Below are 21,812 nucleotides of genomic sequence, written 5' to 3'. Positions count from 1 at the left end.
AGGCTTCTATCTAAAACCATATAAAAAGGCAGGTTCAAGAGGGATTAAAGACCCCAAAATAAAAGGTAAAACTGTAAAGTTAATGGAAGAAAATAAACAAATATACTTTTATGGATTATGTAAGAATTTCTTAAGCATAAATTCAAAATTACATACAATATGTAAAAATAAAATAAATGTGATTACATCAAAATTAAATCTTTTGTCACAGCAAAGAAAGGTGTAAACCAAGCAAAAAAGTGAAATAACAACGGGAAAAGCTATTTTAAATGTCTAACTCTGCAGGGATTATGATTTAAAATTTACAAGGAATTCCCACATCAATAAGAAAAATATAGCAATCTTGAGAAAAAGAGGAAAAAAAGATGAACTAGCAACCACAAGGTCACGGAACATATCAAGAGATGTTTTAATTTAATTAGTAATAAAAAAATACAGATTAAAATATGGAAATGCCATTTTTATATTTATTACATTAGCAGTAAGTAGAAAGCTGGAAAATGCCCTGTATTCTTAGACCTGTGGACAGGACCCACATAATGGTGGGAAAACAGACTGGCAGAGAGGATCTAAAGGCAATTTTGTATTACTCAGAATCCTGCATTCTGCTTCTCATTATATATCCCAAAGGAATTCTTCCAGGTAAAAACTTGTAAATGGATGTTTACTGTACTGTTATTTTCCTGGTATTTGTGGTATCCCATCATTATGAAAATGAGTAAGTAAACAGAGTTGATGCATAATCATCCAAATTTATATAAAAGTATATATTTCACATGGTGTGTCTTAAAAACAGTGATAAGTGCAAAGAACTAAGAGACAGAATGAAATATATATTATAATACCATTTTCTAGAAATTAGAAATACATGCATACAAGACAGTTTTCAAGAACACATACTAACAAAAAAGAATACTAAACGCTTTAGAAAGTTTGTGCCTGCCCTTTATTAATTTTATAGCTCTTTAAAAGAAATAATTACTTCATAATACTTCTGAAGATAGCTAAAATAAGCCCAACAAATCACTATCATACATAAAAACTATATATTTACATTAGCTAATTAAAATTACTTAAATAATAACCATTTCCTTTCTTAAATTAGTCTCAGTTGAACCATATTTAAATTAGATACAAGTAGGTATTTTTTAAAGTGATTCTTAGCTATTCTTCATCTTGTCATTTTGTTCCATATAATCCCTGATGACACTAAAAAAAATTCCCTTAAAGGAAACTTTATCTGTTCTGCAAGTAACAAGAAAAAAACCTTTATCTGTAGAAATATATATTTTTGTTGTTGTTTTGTTTTGTTTTAACATTTGAGATTGTTAAGATGACATAAACAAAATAAAGTCCAGACAGACTTCCCCATCCTCTCAGGAAAAGAGAATGACTTCTGTAAAACCAGTAGCCGAGGCCACCATCACAGCCGCCTGGCCCACGCTGGTTCGCATTTGATTCCGACAGACGGTAATGAAACAACAGAGCCAAGAAAAGCCGCCAAGATGGCAGAGTACTGACGGTGAAGCCAGTTTGTGCAGTTTATGCAGAGAGAAAGAGATGGGAAACAAAAGTTTCTAGCTCACCAGCCTTATTCACCTCTGTTCCCCATCTCCTTCTCTCCGCACAAACTCTGCACAAACTGGCTTCTCCCTCAGCACTCCGCCATCTTGGCTGCTTCTTCTCTCCCCCACGTGGCCTTTCTCTGCTCTCCTCCTGCATGGGCTCCTCTGCCCCACTTTATAGGGTAGAAATCAAAACCTTTAATTCAATATACAGCCCTGGCCGGTTGGCTCAGCGGTAGAGCGTCGGCCTAGCGTGCGGAGGACCCGGGTTCGATTCCCGGCCAGGGCACACAGGAGAAGCGCCCATTTGCTTCTCCACCCCTCCGCCGCGCCTTCCTCTCTGTCTCTCTCGTCCCCTACCGCAGCCAAGGCTCCACTGGAGCAAAGATGGCCCGGGCACTGGGGATGGCTCTGTGGCCTCTGCCTCAGGCGCTAGAGTGGCTCTGGTCGCAACATGGCGACGCCCAGGATGGGCAGAGCATCGCCCCCTGGTGGGCAGAGCGTCGCCCCTGGTGGGCGTGCCGGGTGGATCCCGGTCGGGTGCATGCGGGAGTCTGTCTGACTGTCTCTCCCTGTTTCCAGCTTTAGAAAAATGCAAAAAATAAATAAATAAATAAAAATAATTCAATATACAAACAAAGAAGTCTCTGATACAAAGTCACTTATCTGAGGCATAATGGGATTCCTCAAAAGGGTGGGAAAGGCTTAGTCTTATAACTAAGCCTTAGGCTCTAACGACCCTGCCTGCTTACAGCCTGTCCCCAGACCCATTGCAAACTATAAGCGAGCAAACATATATACCATACTTACAAATTTATTTGAACAACTTCTTTAGCCAATGATGATAACTTGGCACGTGTAATAAACCTAGAGGGAAATAGGCCCTGGCTTAGAGAGGGAAGAGCCAGGCAATTAATTTCGTTAAGATTCAGAAAGATTTCCAGTATCAGAAAAGGAAAAATAAAACTAGGTTCTTTATTACATCAAAAGAAATAGTGTGAAAAAAAAGAAAGAAATAGTGTGGCTTTTTAAAAATATGTATTTATTTATTGATTTCAGAGAGAGAGGAAGGGAAAGAGAGAGAAACATCAATCTCATTCTGTTATGTGCTCTGATCAGAGTTCGAACCTGCAACTGTTAACATGTCCGAACAATGCTCTAACCAACCAAGGTATCCGGCAAGGGAAAACTGTGTTGCTAATTTTTTTGTGTGTGTGTACTTTTCTGAAGTTAGAAACGGGGAGGCAGTCAGACAGACTCCCGCATGTGCCTGACTGGAATCCACCAGGCACACCCACCAGGGGGCGATGCTCTGCCCATCTGGGGTGTCGCTCTGTCGCAGCCAGAGCCATTCTAGCGCCTGAGGCAGAGGTCAGAGAGCCATCCTCAGCGCCCAGGCCATCGCTGCTCCAATGGAGTGTTGGCTGTGGGAGGAGAAGAGAGAGACAGAGAGGAAGGAGAGGGGGAGGGGTGGAGAAGCAGATGGGCGCTTCTCCTGTGTGCCCTGGCCGGGAATCGAACCTGGGACTCCTGCACGCCAGGCCGACGCTCTACCACTGATCCAACTGGCCAGGGTGCTTTTAATGACAAAACAAACCTGAGCTTCTCCCAACACTCAGACAAGCCTACCCATGGTCTCCAACAACAACAAAAAAATCACATTAGGAGTATTAAGACTGTCTTGTAGTGTTTGATAACTTAGATTTGGCTTGAATAAAACAGAGCAACTTCCTGTTAGTATGCTGAGTCATTACAATTTTGGTATAATCTCATTCTTTCTATTGTTATACAATAAGAATTATGGTTTGAATGATGACTTTTGCAATATAATATTCTTAATCAAGAGTATATTATAAAATATCAGCTTTTGTGCTAGTCAGGTGCTTGGGATACAGTGGTGAATATCAATAACTATCACATGTAGCATTTACCATTTCTGAAATGACAACTCACTAAGACAGACACAATATCTGATCTTATGGAAATTAGAGTCTGGGTATAAGAAAGGCAGTGTGTGTTACAGCAAGGAAGCACAAGATACTAGGAAAAAATATAGTAGGGAAACCTTATCCAGCTGCAGGGCTATGGGGAGAAAGAGTATCGGGGAAGATAAATACTTTCAAAATTAGAAGAAAACAAATGAACTTCACGGGCCTATATATAAAGTATTTAAGCCAATCAGGTCTCAGCAGCTTTATTTTCTGCAAATTTTAATTCTTTCTGCAAACTTTTCTAACAATGGTTTGTATTTAGTTTTTCCAAGTGGAAAACACCAGCCATTCTGCCCTTGAATCATTTTAAGAGTCTACTGGGACAGCATCAGCACTTAGTAGCTAGAGTTGGAGTTAATCTCTGAGGAACTCTTGTTTCCTGCCTCTGTGTCAGTTTTTGTAGAGGAAATATAGGCCTAACATCTATAATGAAATACAATGCTAGGTATTTCCACATAAATTTGTTCATTCATTTCCTACCATAAAATAGTATAATACAGCGGTTCTCAACCTGTGGGTCGTGACCCTGGCGGGGGTCGAACGACCAAAACACAAGGGTCGCCTAAAGCCATCAGAAAATTAGGCGACCCCTGTGTTTTGGTCGTTCGACCCGCACCAGGGTCGCGACCCACAGGCTGAGAACCACTGGTATAATACCTATATTATAAATGAAGAAACTGAAGTTCGGAAAGGTTAAAGCAATTTGCCAAAGAGATCTAATAAGTACAATTGGCTGAAATTTGAATTCAAGACATATAACTCCAAGTCCAAGTGTTCCTCCCATTAAATGAAAAATGCAACCATGGTTATTACATTATTACTGACTATAATCCCTATGCTGTACTCTACATCCCCATGATTGTTCTGTAACAACCAATACATACTTCTTAATCCCTTCACCCATTTTACTGAACCCCTCAAACCCCCTCCCGTCTGTCAACCATTGAAATGTGCTCTGTACCTATGAGTCTGTTTCTGTTGTTTGTTCATTTACTTGTTAAGATTCAATTGTTGATAGATATGTATTATAATTTTATTGTTCATATTTTATCTTTCTTTTCTCCTCCTCTTCTTCAACATCTTCTTTAAAAAGATCATTTAACATTTCTATAATACTGGTTTGGTGGTGATAAACTCCTTTAGCTTTTTCTTGTCTGGAAAGCCCTCTATCTGTCCTTCAATTCTAAATGATAGTTTTGCTGGGTAGAGTAATCTTGGTTGTAGTTCCTTGCTTTTCATCACTTTGAATATTTCTTCCCAACCCCTCTGGTCTGCAAAGTTTCTGATGAAAAATCAGCTGACAATCTTATGGGAGTTCCCTTGTAGGTAACTAACTGCTTTTCTCTTGCTGCTTTTAAGATTCTCTTTCTTTAACCATTTGCATATTTAATTATAATGTGTCTTGGTGTGAGCTACATATGTATCAGATGGGTACAAGATTTATCAGGATGAGCACTTAGTAAGTTATATAATATCTAATCAGTATGGTATACACCTGCAACTAATATGGTATTTCAACTGTAATTGAAAAATAAAAAATGATTTAAAATGCTGTAATAAAAAGAAAACTGCTTGTCTTTATAAAAAAATTTTATTTATGACAGCAAGTATGACTTTATTTTCTAGCCATCCCTAACAATAATAGTACTACTTGTTCTTCCCTAAGAACAAGTATTTTTGTCCCCAAGAAGTTAAAAAAAAAACCCACACAAAACCCGTGCTTGTGTATCTTCTACGAAGGGTGTAACCAGACTGGCACAAGAAATATGATTCATAAGTAATATCTTGGCAAGGAATTCTTAGTATCTCTAGATACAGCTGACACAGAAGGGAAATGTTACATACACCTAATGACATTTTCTTTTCCTTTGAGTTTCCTGTTCTCTTTAGTTCAAGTCTTGCCCAATCCTCAAACCATGCATTCAACTACATAATGCCAAAAATGGAATAATAGTCAAAATACTTTCCTGGAAGACTTCATCAAAAAAAGATAAATATAAAAATATTATTAGCAATTAAATATAACAATGTATTATGTAACTTAACATGTTCTGAGTAATTTTTTATTAGAGAAAAATAAAGTAATAACCTTAGAAAAATTTATTTCATATCTATAAAAACTATCTTATTCTTCTGTGAATAAAGTATTTTTATAAAATGATCACTTTTGGTTTAAAAGGGAAACTCAGGTGTTTTATTTACTTTATTATATCTCTTTTTCTCTTTAAACTGATTTTGTGCCTTTATTTCTTTTTTTTCAACCTTTATCATTGAAAATATTTAAACCTAACCTCAAAGAGATAGAATATTATGACTAAGTTTCTAAATTAAAAATATCCTTTCACCAAAATATTCTCACAGGAAATATTTCCCTGAGTCCCTATCTGATTGGCCTGATTTAGCATATTCTGCTACTTTAAAATCAAAATCTCTGTTCCTTGTGAGGTTGCTAAGAGCAAATTTTTATTCCCTAATATGAATATTTTGCTTGAAGATTATATGCGTGTTTCTCATAAAAAATAAAGATGTATAATATGAACACAAAAATGCCTAAGTTTTTTGCCTAAGAAAGTAATAAATTATATATAGTACTGCATTTTCATAGAGACCTTTTGCATGAAGTAGGAATGAAAATTATATTTTAAAAAAGAAGGCAAAATCTGTAAGACTGATTTTACTAAAGAAGAAACAAAGCTAAGAGATTCTAACTTCTGTAAAAGCAGTGAGAACTGAATGGCAGAATGTTAAATATTCTCAGTATGTAATGAAAAATCCTGGCTAGGCTAATAAAAATCCTGCCTTTTAAGAGACAAGCACTAGACTAGCAAGAGTACAGGGTAGTGGTGAAAGGGTTCTGGAGCCAGGCAGACGTGGGTTTCAACTCTGTTCCTCCACTCACTAGCTATGTGACCTTCGGAAAGTAAACCAAACCATCCTAAGCCACATTCTCTTTAATTGTAAAATGGACATAACTACAGTCCTCGCTTTAAAGCGTTGTAAAACAGGAATGTCAAAATATATGTGATGTGACTGTAACCTTAGTATAGCAGTTTTCCACACAAACTCCTGTGCAAATAGGGGCTTGCTGCAATTTAGGTTCAGCCTATCAAACTTACTTGCCCAAGTTCTGAAAGGCAGAAGTAAAGCAGTGACCACATGCTTGCTGACATATACATTTTTTTAGTTGCAGTTTTAGCAGAGATCTGAGTCTCCAGTTGCTGGAAGGGAGGAGGTGACACATCTGTTGGGCTGGATATAACACTGGCGAAATGGCTGTCGACCAAGCAGCTGCAGAGGTAGCTTCCTCAAATGGCACTGAGTGTGTATTCTAGGGTCGGCAAACTTTTTCTTTAAAGGCCATATGGTTACTGCTGTAGTGTAAAAGCAACCATATATAATAATGAGTAAGTGTGGCTGCGTTCTCACAAAATTTGATCTATGGACACAGAAATTTAAATTTCACTAATTTTTAAGTGCCACAAAACATTATTCTTCTTTTAATTTTTCCCCAACCATTTAAAAATGCAAAAGCCATTCTAAACATAAAGGACATACATAAATAGTTTAGGCCAGATTCTGCCTGAGGGCCACAGTTTGCTGCCCTCCACAACTGTATCCTGATCCACAGAAAAAGCAGTAACATCCCTGCTGGCCCAGCTCTGTGGTATAGCACTGGGCCACATCTGTAAAACGTCAACATGAGCCCCAAACCCCTTTCTTCTACCCCTTCCTTCCCTCTGTAAGCCACAAATACCCTGTAATAAGCATCATCTGCTTAAACTGGGTAGAAGAAATTCTGTCTTGCAACTAAATCCTGACTGATTCATAGTGCTACTATACATTCTTTCATATCAAAAGCCAAGTGGTCAAATGTCATTTATTTTACAAATGTCATTATTTTTTTTTGTTTTTTTTTTATTTTTTATAATTTTTTACAGAGACAGAGAGAGTCAGAGAGAAGTATAGACAGGGACAGACAGACAGGAATGGAGAGATGAGAAGCATCAATCATTAGTTTTTCGTTCTGCATTGTGGCACCTTAGCTGTTCATTGATTGCTTTCTCATATGTGCCTTGACCACGGGCCTTCAGCAGACCAAGTAACCCCTTGCTTGAGCTAGTGACCCTGGGTCCAAGCTGGTGAGCTTTTTTTGCTCAAACCAGATGAGCCCGCGCTCAACCTGGCGACCTCGGGGTCTTGAACCTGGGTCCTCAGCATCCCAGTCCAATGGTCTATCCACTGCGCCATCGCCTGGTCAGGCCAAATGTCATTATTTTAATAGTTATTTTTATAGGAATCAGGATCAAAATAAGGACAAATTATTGCTCTTTGCCAATAAGGTTTCTTAAGCCTCTCATCATGTCTCTCTGTTTATACAGAGTACAGGAATTAATTCTATGTTGTCTACTAGAGGGTCTGTGTGTTCATTTAGTAACTTATTCAATAAATATTATTAAGCATCCACTATGTGCCAGGCAGTATTCTAGGTGCTAGAACATAGAGAAGGAATAGCAGCCTAAATACGTGTCTTTGGAGCCTTGGAGTCTAGTGAGGAAGAGACAAAATATAATCAATATATAGGTTTAGTGGTGAAATGGTTATGAAGAAAAATGAAATCAGCTTCAAAAATAGAACGTTCCCAGGGTTGCTGTTTGAGTTTTCATGGTTAAGAAATGCTTTTCTAAGGAGTTAACACCAAAACAGAAACCTGAATGAATGTGGGAACAATCTATAATAACAATTTCTAAGGTCGAATTTACCAGGCTGAGGGACAAGCAAAATCAGAGGCTCAGTTAAGGACCTGCTTCACATGACTGAAGAACTGCAACAAGCTAGTCTGGCTGATGTAGAAAGAAAGAAGGGCAAAGTGTTAAGCTGTCAATTGTCTCCACTGTGATTCAGTGTTTCACTTCTTTTCAGCTGCTTTGTATTAACTGATGCCTTGGGTAGCTCTGAACACTACCTCCTCTACTGCTGCTTCTTCCCCGTTTCCTGCATAAAAAGGTGTACCTGTGTCTTTCCCTGTAGCCTCACCTTGCCTACCCCTCTATGGTCTCCATGCCACCTAATTTGGGAGAGCTCTGTGCCCCGTTTAAGATGTTTGCATGCTTTCTCAACTATCCAGTTCTAAAGGTCACGGTGTCTGGCAGCTATTCTAGCAGTAGGAGGCTTGGGATTGTGGTTTCTCCTCATTTCACTCAAGTTAAAAGATTTCTTTCTGATTCTTTATTCGTTAGTTATGTTCAGTTTGCACTAGGGAAGAGAATGGAATGCAAATGCTTTTACTCAACTACCTTTAAAGGGAAATCCTTTATCTACTATAGATAAATTTAGACACACATTAAAAATAACTTTATCTTCATATAGGTAGAAGTTAAATTTCTCAATCCCCACACTTTCTATTTCAATCAATAGACTTTCCTAGTTGAAAAATCTGAGAAATTATGGACCTCTGAGATCTATAAAGTGGTAACTCTTGTTTAAAAAACATTAGCACACAATTCAAAATATATATTAAAGAATCTAAAAGGAATATAAAGTTAGAAATAATAGTAAAATTCTACCATGATACATTAAAGTCAAGAATAAAAGGCAAATAAGCATAATACCAAATGAATATGCAGGAAAAAGAAAATAAGTAAACCACTAAAACAACAGAAAACATTAAATATAGTATTACTACTTTCAAGAACATAAGCTCTGGTTATGCTAATAACCAGATTTGATTTGAGTAAAAAGTATTCTTCTGAATCATCTAAAGGTACTTTAAATATCAACTTTTTTAAATTGGTAAATATCTTCCTCAATCTCAATTAAATAATCTAATAACCCCTTCATAAATGTAAAACTAGTTTAGCTCATATGAAATTATCAGGAACACTGAATTAGTGAGCTCAAATGATTATAAACGGCACAAAAAATTTTGTATGTGTTGACTTTCATTCCCTGGTCCGTTACTAACACTTTTTAAATCAATGTACTGTGCTAGGTTTTAGTAATAGAAAGATAAAACAGATAACATTCTACCCTCTGGGGCAGTGATTCTCAAACTTTTGAAGTCGGAATAATTTAAAATCCTACAAATAATTGTAAACACATTATATACAAATTTCTGAGAAATATGTTATAATAATTAAGTCAAATATTAAAGAAAAAATATAAAGTCCAAGTGTACTTTTATGGTAATTAAATGAAATACGACAAAATTAAATTTATTCTGAGATTAAAAAACATTTTGTTACATTTTTTGAGTTATGCTTTTTAGAATTCGTAAAAAAAAAGAGGAGTTAAAAAGTAAAAAAAAAAATGACAAAAAAGTTATCTTTGTGTATATATATATATATATATATACATACATACACACACACACACACACACACATTCTTAGTAAGATTTAGTAAATTTGGCAGGTCCTGGCACAAATGTGTTAAGTTTTTTTTTTGTTTTTTTTTTTAAGGTTTTATTTATTCATTTTAGAGGAGGGGGAAGGGGAGTGGAGCAGGAAGCATCAACTCCCATATGTGCCTTGACTGGGCAAGCCCAGGGTTTCAAACCGGCGACCTCAGCATTCCAGGTCAACGCTTTATCCACTACTCCACCACAGGTCAGTTAAGTTTTTTCATTCTTGTCTTTATGAGAAACATGAGCCTGATCTGTCCTAGCGATTTCTTCAATGTTTGGGCATATACAAACTCTCATTTCCTCATCAATACTTAATATTAAAGAATTCCTCTCTTTTAACTCTTAATTGTGTTGAATGCAGAAAACCCCCACCATACATATCATCTTAACTTGACACCAAACGAAAGATAGAAGAAACTTGCCTCCAGTCTTTCCAGGGAACATGGGGGGTAGTGTAAACATTCCAACACCACAGCTTAACAGCCTTCTGCAACCTAATCAGGCAAGTGAGGTGGGGGGTTGGGCAGACTGTCAGCTTTATAGCCAATTCCCCCCACCTCTGTCCCCCAAATATCTAAACTCCAAAATCCCTGTTGGTTTTTTGGTCCCCAACAGCCACATATTTCTCTGGAATACCATAGGGCACAACTGGAAATCTTCTAGGGCCCTAGCGCACACTTTAAGAACCCCTGTTCTAGGGGCTTGTGGTTAAGTTAAAATATACTACAGAAGTAATGTACTAAGTACTTTAATAAGCAAATATAAATAAGTAAACAAGATGCTAGAAGAACACAGGAAAAAGCATTTACCTATCAATAGATAAGGTGACAACCTGAATAGGTGGTAGCACAGTGGACAGAGCATCGACCTGAGATGCTGAAGACCCAGGTTCAAAACCCTGAAGTTGTTGGCTTGAGTGCAGGCTCACCAGCTTGAGCATAGGGTTGCTGGCTTGAACATGGGATCATAGACATAACCCAATTAAACATTGCTGGCCTGAAGCGTAAGTCACTGGCTTGAGCCCAAGGTCACTGGCTTGAGCAAGGGGTCACTGGCTAGGCTGGAGCCTCCCAGTCAAGGCACATATGAGAAGCAATCAATGATCAATTAAAGTGCCGCAACTATGAGTTGATGCTTCTCATCTCTCTCCCTTCCTGTCTCTCACTTAAAAAAAAAAAAAAGGGTGACAATTGAACCATGTCTTGGAAAATAAACAGGCGTTCGTTGAACTGACAATGGGCAAGACGTTAATTGGGGCAAACATACTGTATGTACACAGAAGAGAAGACACAACATGCTGCTGTGTCTCTCTAGTAGTATGGTGTAGCTGGAGAACAGGGTGAATGTGGAGAAAAGCTCGAGATAGGCTTACACAGAAGAGGTAGAGCCTTAACATACTAGGCAACGATAAATTCCTATTAAGCAGTATGATATATTAAGAAAATCTTTATAAATATAGTATGAAGTGTAGAATGGATATTTTAATGATTCTTCAGTGATAGAGGCAGTGCTGGTGGAGGTAGGGGTGAGGAGCAATGGTAGGGGAGAATAAGAGAAATGTCAACAATACAGGATTAACAATCTGGGAACGAGATGTTTTCCAGGATTGAAGAGAAAAGATGAAGAAGACTAAGATTTCCAGCCTGTGTGACTGGAAGAATGGTAGTGCAATTAACTAAGTTAATAAATAGAGTAAAGGAATAAGAATTAGTGAAAAAAATAAGAGACAAATTTGACTCTGATAAAATAAAAGGGCCATGATAAAATGTAAAGCAAAATAAAAACCGAGGACTTAGTTTCAGAAGAGAAAAAAGCACGTGTTGCCCTGGCCGGTTGGCTCAGCGGTAGAGCGTCGGCCTAGCGTGCGGAGGACCTGGGTTCGATTCCCGGCCAGGGCACACAGGAGAAGCGCCCATTTGCTTCTCCACCCCTCCGCCGCGCTTTCCTCTCTGTCTCTCTCTTCCTCTCCCGCAGCCAAGGCTCTATTGGAGCAAAGATGGCCCGGGCGCTGGGGATGGCTCTGTGGCCTCTGCCTCAGGCGCTAGAGTGGCTCTGGTCGCAACATGGCGACACCCAGGATGGGCAGAGCATCGCCCCCTGGTGGGCAGAGCGTCGCCCCTGGTGGGCGTGCCGGGTGGATCCCGGTCGGGCGCATGCGGGAGTCTGTCTGACTGTCTCTCCCTGTTTCCAGCTTCAGAAAAATGAAAAAAAAAAAAAAAAAAAAAAAAAAAAAGAAAGCACGTGTTCACCTAAACAGCAAGTCCAAAACAAGATGTACGAAATAATAGGCAGAGGTCTTTCATTTCAATGCCTGTGAAGTTGTTTTCTATTTTCAAAATAAGAAAAAACTATAGGCATATTTGCAAAACTTAAAAAAAAAACTTTTAGCTACTAAAAAAGATTTTTGCCTGGGGTTAACACACACACACTGAAAAGAATATATAGTAAAAGTAAATATCCCACCACTGGGCCCCAGGTTGGCCTATGCAGAGTCAATCACTGTTTCTGACTTCTTGAATATCTTTGCAATGATGTTATATGTTTATAAGCATACAGATGTACATATAACATGCATGCTCCAAAGTATAAATAATTCTCAAGATAATATATTTTTGTATTGCTTAAATGCTATTATATGTAGTAATCAAATTTATAATGGTAGCACTAAAAATCTAGTCAATTAAAATGGCATTTCTACTCCCAAGTAATTAATTTATGACCTTAATTTTCCCAATAAATTTAAAAGTAATAAAGATTAAAAACAAAGCCCCACTAAATTCTCTGCTGACACACTAACCTTTAACGGAAATTTTGGACAACAGGCTCTGTATGTGGGAACACAAATGTGTGGTACATTACTCAATACTCAAGAGTTGTAATCTGGGCTCCAACTAGAAGAAGGGGAGTTATGAATTAGTCTCTAATTCAAATATTTTATTCAGCACCGCTAACCCAGGTCCACTAATTATCCTATGCATGAGGGATTTTCAACCCTGGTTGGATACTTGAGTCAACTAGTGACCTCTCAAACAGATTCTGATGCCCAGGACCAACTCCATTCAAATCAGAGCCTCTGGGGCTAGAGCCCAGGCACTGTTTTCACAGGCTCCTCAGTTGATTCTACTGTGCACCACAGTTAAGAACCACTGCCACTGAAACCTAAAAATAAAATTTTGTAGAGGTTACCCTTAATACTTTCATATTGTTACTAAATAATGTTCAAGTATGGAAAATGCACTTTTAAAAATTCTTGTGGCAGGTGTCTAAATCGTCAGAGTATTTCTAAGCAGGACACAGTGACACAAGAGATTCTACAGTGCAGCACTAGATAGTTCCCTTCACCTTCTCTGGACAAACCTAGAAGTCCAGGGCAAACCTGCTCTAGGTACAAAAGAAACAGGGTATAAAGCTGGAATGCCTTTAAATCTCTATGAGTAACAAAGAAGTTATATACTTAGAGACAACCAATCTTGTGTTTAAATTTAATACAGCCAGATATAATGATTACTGTATGGCTGCAAAAAAAACCAGAAGTAAAGTGAAAAATTTAAACTCCCAAGAAGTGGAATACCCAAGACCTCTTTTATAGGAATTCTAACCTAGAGGACACAGAAGAGCTTTAGCCTGTTATCCAATATGGCAGCCATTAGACACATATGTCTGTTTTAAATCAAACTAATTTAAATTACATTAAATAAATAAATAAATAAATAATATAGTTCCTCAGTTATACTCGCCACATCTGAAGTGTTCAAAGCCAAATGTGGCTAGCAGCTACTGTATTAGATGGATCTAATATAGAACACTTCAATTTGCACAGAAAGACATATTAAACAGTGCTGGATTGAAATAAATGAACCCCTGAAATTACATATTAAATTTGTGGAGATTTTATATATATATAAAAAAGTGTGTGTGTGTGTGTGTGTGTGTACATGTTTGTATTCTTTTTACATTCTGGGAAGATGGTCTATGACTTACTTGATTCTCAAAGGAGACCATCTTTGATACAACTGCCAGTGCCCAAGTCCACAGAACATAGGAAAAAAGAGCTTCTTTCCCAAACAGTTACATCTTATAAAAAGCACATATTACCAGCAGCACTACCCACAGACATAACCTTTCAAACATCACATCAAGACAACTGGGACTAAGATTAGTATAAAATGTCCTTCCAACTGTGATGCTGTTATGATCCTGGGGCCTTACTGCTTTTGCAGAAGGGCAAAACTAGTGAACTACAACCAAAAGATGTACCTCCTTTGCTTTATTCACCATCTCCAACTACATTAGCTAGTGGTACATCCATGAAGCTCTGCCTTCCTGTCAATCGCAAATCCTTGCTTTCATGGCAATGGGAATTACAATAAAATTCTGCTTATGGAAAGTAAATTCTGCATCCCACAGACTAAACAAAGAGAAGCAACAGCCATTATGGATAAACAATCTGGTTTTGGCATTGAAAAAATGAGCCAACACTTCCAAATAGACTCTATGTCCTGGTATAATGGCTGCCTATCCAGTTACACTCAGTATCTAGGATAAAATAAACTGTTTCACTGCTTTAAAAACCTAGCAGTTCTCACTGTGATTCTTTGCTCCTAATAACCTCCCAGAAATGTCCCATCCGCTATTCAGTAAGTTAAATAAGAATGACTGAAAGAAAGATATGCACTTCATCTGGGAAGAAGAGATCTATCCAAGCCAAAAGACTGCATGAATATGAATAAATGAAGGTAAAATAGATCCTCAATTTAAGACAAGACCAAAGCCTGTCTTATCATAAATTGTATGAGCCTGATGTGTGAACCATAAGGCATAGAGGTCATAATTCAAGTGTTACTGAATTATTTAAAAATAAATTGGCAATTTTTTATCAAGTTAAACCTATGTTTATCATGCACCCAACAATCCCATTCCTAGGTATTTACTACAAAACAAGGGTTGGCAAATTATGGGCATGTGTTGTGTCTGGCTCACTTCCTGTTTTGTACATAAAGTCTTATTGGAACACAGCCACATCCACACATTTATGTATTGTTTACGGCTGCTTTTGTACTACAACAGCAGAGTAGATGCAATAGGACCATATGGCATAAAATATAGCCTCTCTAGTCCTTTACAGTAAAAAGGTTGCTGATCCCTGTACTAGGGAAGTAACAATGAGATCACACAATACCTATACACAAGTTTATAGCATTTTTTTTCATGGCCAACAAACAGAAATAACTGAAATGTCCTTCAACAGATTAATGGATGTACAAACAGTGGCACAAGCATTTAACTTAACAATTAAAGTCAATAAACTCTTGATACATACAGTAACATGGATGATTCTCAAAGGCATTACTCTGAGTATAAGAAACCAGTCTCAAAAGGTTACATACTATATGATTACATTTGTATGACATTTTTGAAAACAGAAAACTATATTGATAAAAACAGATTAGTGATTGCCAGGGGTCAGAGGTGGAGGGTGACTATAAAAAGATGATAGGACAAGAAAGTTTTGGGGGATCATGAAACTGTTCTATATCCATACAGTGGTAGTGGTTATACTACTCTATATTTCTATCAAAGTTCATAGAGTTGTATACCAAAAAAAGATAAATTTTACTGTATAATTTTAAAAATTAAAAATTTTATAGCCTGACCAGGCAGTGGCGCAGTGGATAGAGCATCAGACTAGGATGCAAATGACCCAGGTTTGAAACCCTGAGGTCACCAGCTTGAGGTGCAGGCTCATCCAGCTTGAGCACAGGGTCACTGGCTTGAACGTGGGATCATAGACATGATCCCATGGTTGCTGGCTTGAGCCCAAAGGTCACTGGCTTGAGCCCAAGACCGCTGGCTTGAAGCCCAAGACCGCTGGCTTGAAGCCCAAGGTCGCTGGCTTGAGCAAGGAGTTACTCAGCTGTAGCCCACCCCCACCCAGGCAAGGCACATCTGAGAAAGCAATCAATGAACAAATAAGGAGCTGCAACAAAGAACTGATTCTTCTCATCTCTCTCTTCTTGTCTGTCTGTCCCTATCTGTCATTCTGACTCTCTGTCAAAAAAAAAAGTTATAAAACAACAAACTAACAAGGTTAACAGTCTCTAAAAATTCAGGGCAAAGAATGAGAGTTTACAGAGGAAGATCAGATCAGAAAGTGTGGTCTGGGTCACTAGGCCCTTGGGTTTTGTTCCAGATTTAGCACCAGCTCCGTAAGTCATTAAATCAATAACCCACCTCAGTTGTTCTTAGGGCTTTTTGTGTACACAGTTTGACAGGTGGTATCTCAGGGTGAATATATAATCGTCGATGGAACAGTTCCCCGGTCAGATATGACATACACAGTTGAAGAAATACTGCAATTCAAGTTATCTCAGAATACCTCCATTCTGCTCTCCAGATGAGCCTTAAAAGTAAAGGTGTGGTTTATATCACAGTTGTCAGCCCTTTTTACACTCAAGTTTTCTCACTGTGCTCTCACAGCTTTTTGACAAGTCCAAGCTGTCTAGAAAATCTGGTATCTTACTCCATACGTCCATGGAAAGACTCTACCACATGTTTTAGTTCTGTACATGGTCTGCATTCTTCTTCTCAGCAACCAGGCCTGCAGACTGACTGCCCATGAACACATCTGTAAATAAACTGCCACCCAGAATTAAAACGATAAGCCTGGTAAATATACAATAATTTTCAGGGAAAACAAAAAGTATAGTTTATTCCTTTCACAGTATCAGTAAGAAAAGCAACTTATGAATTAGTTATATATGCCTGACCTGTGGTGGCACAGTGAAGAAAGTGTTGACCTAAAATGCTGAGGTTGCTGGTTCGAAACTCTGGGCTTGTCTGGTCAAGGCACATAGGACAAGCAATCGATGAACAACTAAAGTAAAGCAACTCTGAGTTGATACTTCTTGCTAAACCCTTCTGTAAAATCAATGAATAAAATCTTTTTTAAAAATTAGTTATATATCTTATAAATCCAATAAAATAGGTTTTTAAAAGATCAAACATGAAAAAGTGGATTAAGATCCCTTATCATCAGCAAGAATATTCAGAAGAATTGCTTCCATTGTATATAGACCATAAATTATTATGAGAGTCTGAATTAACAGACCATGTCTCAAGTTAAAATCTGAAAGGCGGACAACTCAGGAGTAACCACTAATCTGTAATTCATTAACATCAGAGAGAAAAGAAACTGTCATGGGCAAAATAAAATTTTCATCATGACAGAAAGCACATCCAAACGTCTCTTAACTTTCTGTGGTGATTTTAAAATATCAACAAATTCTTTGCCACTCCTACCTTCAAAAGGAAGGGCCTATCTCACCTCCTCTTGAATGAGACTCACTTCTAACAAAAAGAGCATGACACTGTGTAACTTCGAAGACTAGAGTTCATTAAAAAGAGTTCAAATTCTAGCTTTGCCATTTACAATAATTCTTTTTTCAGGTCTCTTGTCAGGATTAGAGCTTTAACATGTGTACAGCCTTTGACTTGGTGCCAGAACATTAAAAGCTTAACAAGTAGATTCTAACTAACCACTTACAGTCTTCAAAGTCTCTTAGATGATGTCTATTATCAACACTTGAAAATGAAAAAGTCCATGTTGAGAAATGAATAAAAGTTACAAATAGCTGAAATCAAACCAAACAACAGAGTATACAAAACTTTTAGAAAAATTATTACTTCCTATTAGGTTGAGTCAAATGGAATTATCATCTTTTTAGGTCAGAATGGGTAGAGAACCAGCAATATTATATGGTTAAACCTTACAGTTATAAAAAGAAAATACAAGAAAGCATGGAAATATTATTAAAGAGGCATTTTCTTCTATTATTAAAACTGAACTAAATTTATATCTCATAAGTTATGGTATGATAATAAAAACTGAAACCAAGATTGCTATATAGTTATATAGGCAGTTTTTTAATTGACATTTTTATATTTCAGTTATTAACCCAGCCTATTCTAAGGTCAAACAAAAGTTAAATGTATATGTATATTATTATAGTATTCTCTACCAGAAAGATCATTAGGAGGCACTGAAAGTAAATGAAATTATGTAGAAAAAGAGGCCTTAAAAACAATTCATAGATTTTCTTAGTTTATAGACCACCACTTTCTCTGAATCAGACAAAAAAAATGATCTTAAAAATTAGAATAATTGCCTGTTAGCTCTGTCAGTTAAGAGTATCATCCCAAAACAACAAGGTTGTGGGTTCAATCCCTGGTCAGGGCACACACGCGAAGCAACCAAAAAATGCACAACCGAGTGGAACAACAAATGATTCCTTTCCCCCTCTGCTCTCTCTCCCTTCTTCCAGCTTTCTAAAAATCAATACAATTTAAGCCCTGGCTGAACAGACTGGTTGGATGGAGCACAGTCCCTGAGTGTGGAGGTTGCCGTTTGACTCCCCAGCCAGGACACATACAGGAGCAGCTCGATGTTCCTGTCTCTCTTTCTCTGCCTCTCCCCGACTCTCAAATTTTTTTTTTTAATTCAGAGAATGACTGGAAAATTAGCACCTTGAGACAAAAATATAAATTCCCATGAATTTAACATACATTGAGAGCCAGGCACACAGAAAAAAGACGGGTACTTTAAATATGTCCATGGTAAGAAGGAGAAAATACTATTCATCACAGGTTCTTCTTTTGTCATTTTAAATGGCAAGTTATTCCAACTTGATAAAATTCAATAATAATGGAAATATTTCTAAATGCCACATAAATTTAAATCATATTTTTATTTATTACACAAGTTCTAGGTACTCATTTAATCCTCAAAACAACTCTACAGGATAAGTACTATTATGATCTACATTTTACAGAGGAGAAATTGAGGCATAGAGAGGTTTAGTAACTAGCCCAAGGTCACAAGACTAAGTGGTAGAGCCTAGACTTAATCAGTCCGTCTGGCTCCAGAGTTAGCCGCTCTTAATGACTTCATATTCAACTTCATTAGGTTACTTCTAAGATCTAACTCTATTAGCATGGATCCAAAAGCAGTCAACTTTCTGGCACCAACCCTGACAATCAAGGCAAAGGACTGAATTAAAGTAAACAAAGTATTATTCTCAGGCACAGAATTAAATATCTCTGACCCATTAATCTATTAATAGTTTTTCACTGATCTTAGCTTATCTATGAAATAACAAATAAACCACAAACTGATAAATCATTTTTTAGAGTAGGTGGCAGACCTGAACCAAAGATCACTCATGTGGAGAAAGACAGAATATCTACTAGTTCATGAACTAATGACCTTGAGCTAGGCATAGGCAGATGGAATGAATCAAGCAACAGATGGGAACAAAAAGAAAACTTTAAATATAGAATATACAAGGGCAAAGCCTCAGAAATGATCTAGAAGTAGTATTCTGGGAAGTAATGTGATTTGATCATTATAATGTTCTTTTAGGGGTTGGCAAACTACAGTTTATGGGCCAAATTTGGCCCACAGTTTGTTTTTATAAATAAAGTTTTACTGGGAGATAGTCATACTCATTTGTGTGCCTAAGGCTGCTTCTGGGCATAACAACAGAGTTAAATATCTACAACAGAGATCATATGGCCCACAAAAACCTAATATATTTACTGTGTGGTCTTTTGTAGAAAAAGGTTGCTGACCTCTATGTTAAGCTTAATCGCAAACAGAAACAAATGCAAATGTACAAAACATGATCTGATCTTAAAGGAAAGTGATTCTTACTTTGCATAAGTGTGAATTAATATCACGTGTATTCTATGGCTAGAGACCTGCAGTTGAAGGACTACCACAATTCACAAATCTAAGATATCACAAATTATACGACAATTATTTTATATTCCACCAAGAAAAACATGCTGCCAGTTTAAAAATAACACATTTCCCTATCCTATCTACTGTAAGATATTCCTAGTTTCAAAATTCTGCAAATGAGAAGAAAATGTGTACCTCAGAACTGATGAGTTACAGAGTATCATTCTACAATGATATAAATTCAAAAATAAAAGGTAATATTGTAATGCATATACCAGACAGGATTTTCCATTTTATCACAAGGTCTAAAAGGAACAAGGGGTTCCTTTGTAACACTGCCAATACATATAAAAACCAAAAATGTTAATGGAGAACAAAGGACTCAAGTTCTGTGGGCTATTCCACATATAAAGCACTAGATAAGGAGGTCCACTGTAGGCTCCACTCGACACTGCATGTTGGTCTTTCCAAAACACTGGTAGCTGTACTGGGTACATTTAGGTAACAAAAACTGAAATAATACATGTGGAATAAATGTTTTCTCTTTGGTATTAGACACGTGATCACATATTTCAAAGTAATGGAACACCTCTAAAATATTTTCCACAGCAAAGCATTCATGAAGAAAGAGATTTGAGTCACTGCTTTTATTTGGAAGGAGGGGGGAGGAGAAGGAAGAATTAGAAACAGACCTCATGGATTCAAATTTAACAGTTTATCTTTGGCTTCAAATATTACATTAGCCAATTTTATATCTGACAATGAACAACTTAATATGCAATTGAGAATTCTATATTAATAATTAAAAAGTTAATATATGAATGAAAATAATTTTTTTTTTAGAGCGAGAGACAGGAAGGGAGAGAGATAAGCATCAACTCATAGTTGCAGCACCTTAGTTGTTCATTGATTGCTTTCTTATACGTGCCTTGACCAGGGACTCCAGCGAGCCAGTGACCACTTGCTGAAACTAGTGACCTCAGGCTTCAACTTCAAGCCAGAGACCTTTGAGCTCAAGCCAGCGACCATGGGGTCATCTATGATCCCATGCTCCAGCCGGTGACCCCACACTCAAGCTGGTGAGCCCATGCTCAAGCCAGCAACCTGTATTTTGAACCTGGTTTCTCAGCATCTCAGAACAATGCTCTATCAATTGCGCCACCGCCTGGTAAGGTGGAGATAATTTTTATAATACTGTTTAATTCATTTTCCTACTCATTAGACTTCAAAAACATTTCAAAACATACTTTTTTATGCTTGTGTTTCATCATTTAAGAAATAACCTTCTTTAAAGGCAGAAGAGTTATGACAGTCTAAGAAAAGTAGGACAAAACATAATAAGCATTTAGCAAAAAATAGTTTTTGGATATTTCAGAAACTGTCACACACACATCTACATATTTATATGTTATATGTCTATATTGGTCAATTGATCTCTCTATTATCATGTAAGAATAGGGGGATATGTGCATCAAAAAAATAACTTGTTTAAAGGTGGCTCTCCTGCTCACAGACATACACAGAAATAAAGAGCTAGGAAAAGCAAAGTAAAAATATACTGAGTGTTTACTATGTATCAGACACTGTCCTAGTCACTTCAGATAATTTATCTAATCTTCAAAACAATTTTATGGTAATTCCCTTTAGTAGCTAAGGAAACTGAGGCACAAAGAAGTAAAATTCCAAAGTCACACAGCTGGTAAGTAGTACCATTCATTTTAACAAGTGGCTTGGTAGAAATGTTAAACTTCTTATGTACCATATATAATGTCTATAATATTCATTAGATAGAAGTAACAAACTATAGAAATGATCCCTGAAAGTATAGTCTTCATTAGATAGAAGTAAACCAAACTTTCTGTGTTGCAATGCTATCTTTGGATCTTTACAAAGCAAGCAAGAATGTTGTCTATGTACTCAAATTCTGAAAGCTGGAAGTCCTAGACCTAGGGCATTCTCTCCTGAGAAAGAATGTCATACATTTCACAAATTTAATGCCATCTGTATGTATCCTCTCAAATTTCTGGCTCCATGACTGCTAAACTATGTGCCATGTGACATGTCTACTAGATGACTTGCAGACATCACAAAATTCAGTGTCAAGAGTACACTCTT

General features: G+C 37.1%; 1 protein-coding gene and 1 pseudogene across 7 annotated transcripts in view; both read right to left on the bottom strand.

Moving 5' to 3' along the window:
- The window catches only part of WDFY3 (WD repeat and FYVE domain containing 3), a 281,383-nt gene that overhangs the window by 205,266 nt on the left and 54,305 nt on the right, over positions 1-21,812 (bottom strand). The gene's annotated exons all lie outside the window — the stretch shown is intronic.
- LOC136307038 (small nucleolar RNA U3) lies at positions 21,452-21,529 on the bottom strand (annotated as a pseudogene).

The sequence above is a fragment of the Saccopteryx bilineata genome, chromosome 5 (assembly GCF_036850765.1).
Source record: "Saccopteryx bilineata isolate mSacBil1 chromosome 5, mSacBil1_pri_phased_curated, whole genome shotgun sequence".
Lineage (NCBI taxonomy): Eukaryota > Metazoa > Chordata > Mammalia > Chiroptera > Emballonuridae > Saccopteryx > Saccopteryx bilineata.
The sequence above is the reverse complement of the archived record's forward strand: the minus strand, read 5'-3'. Positions and strand labels throughout refer to the sequence as shown.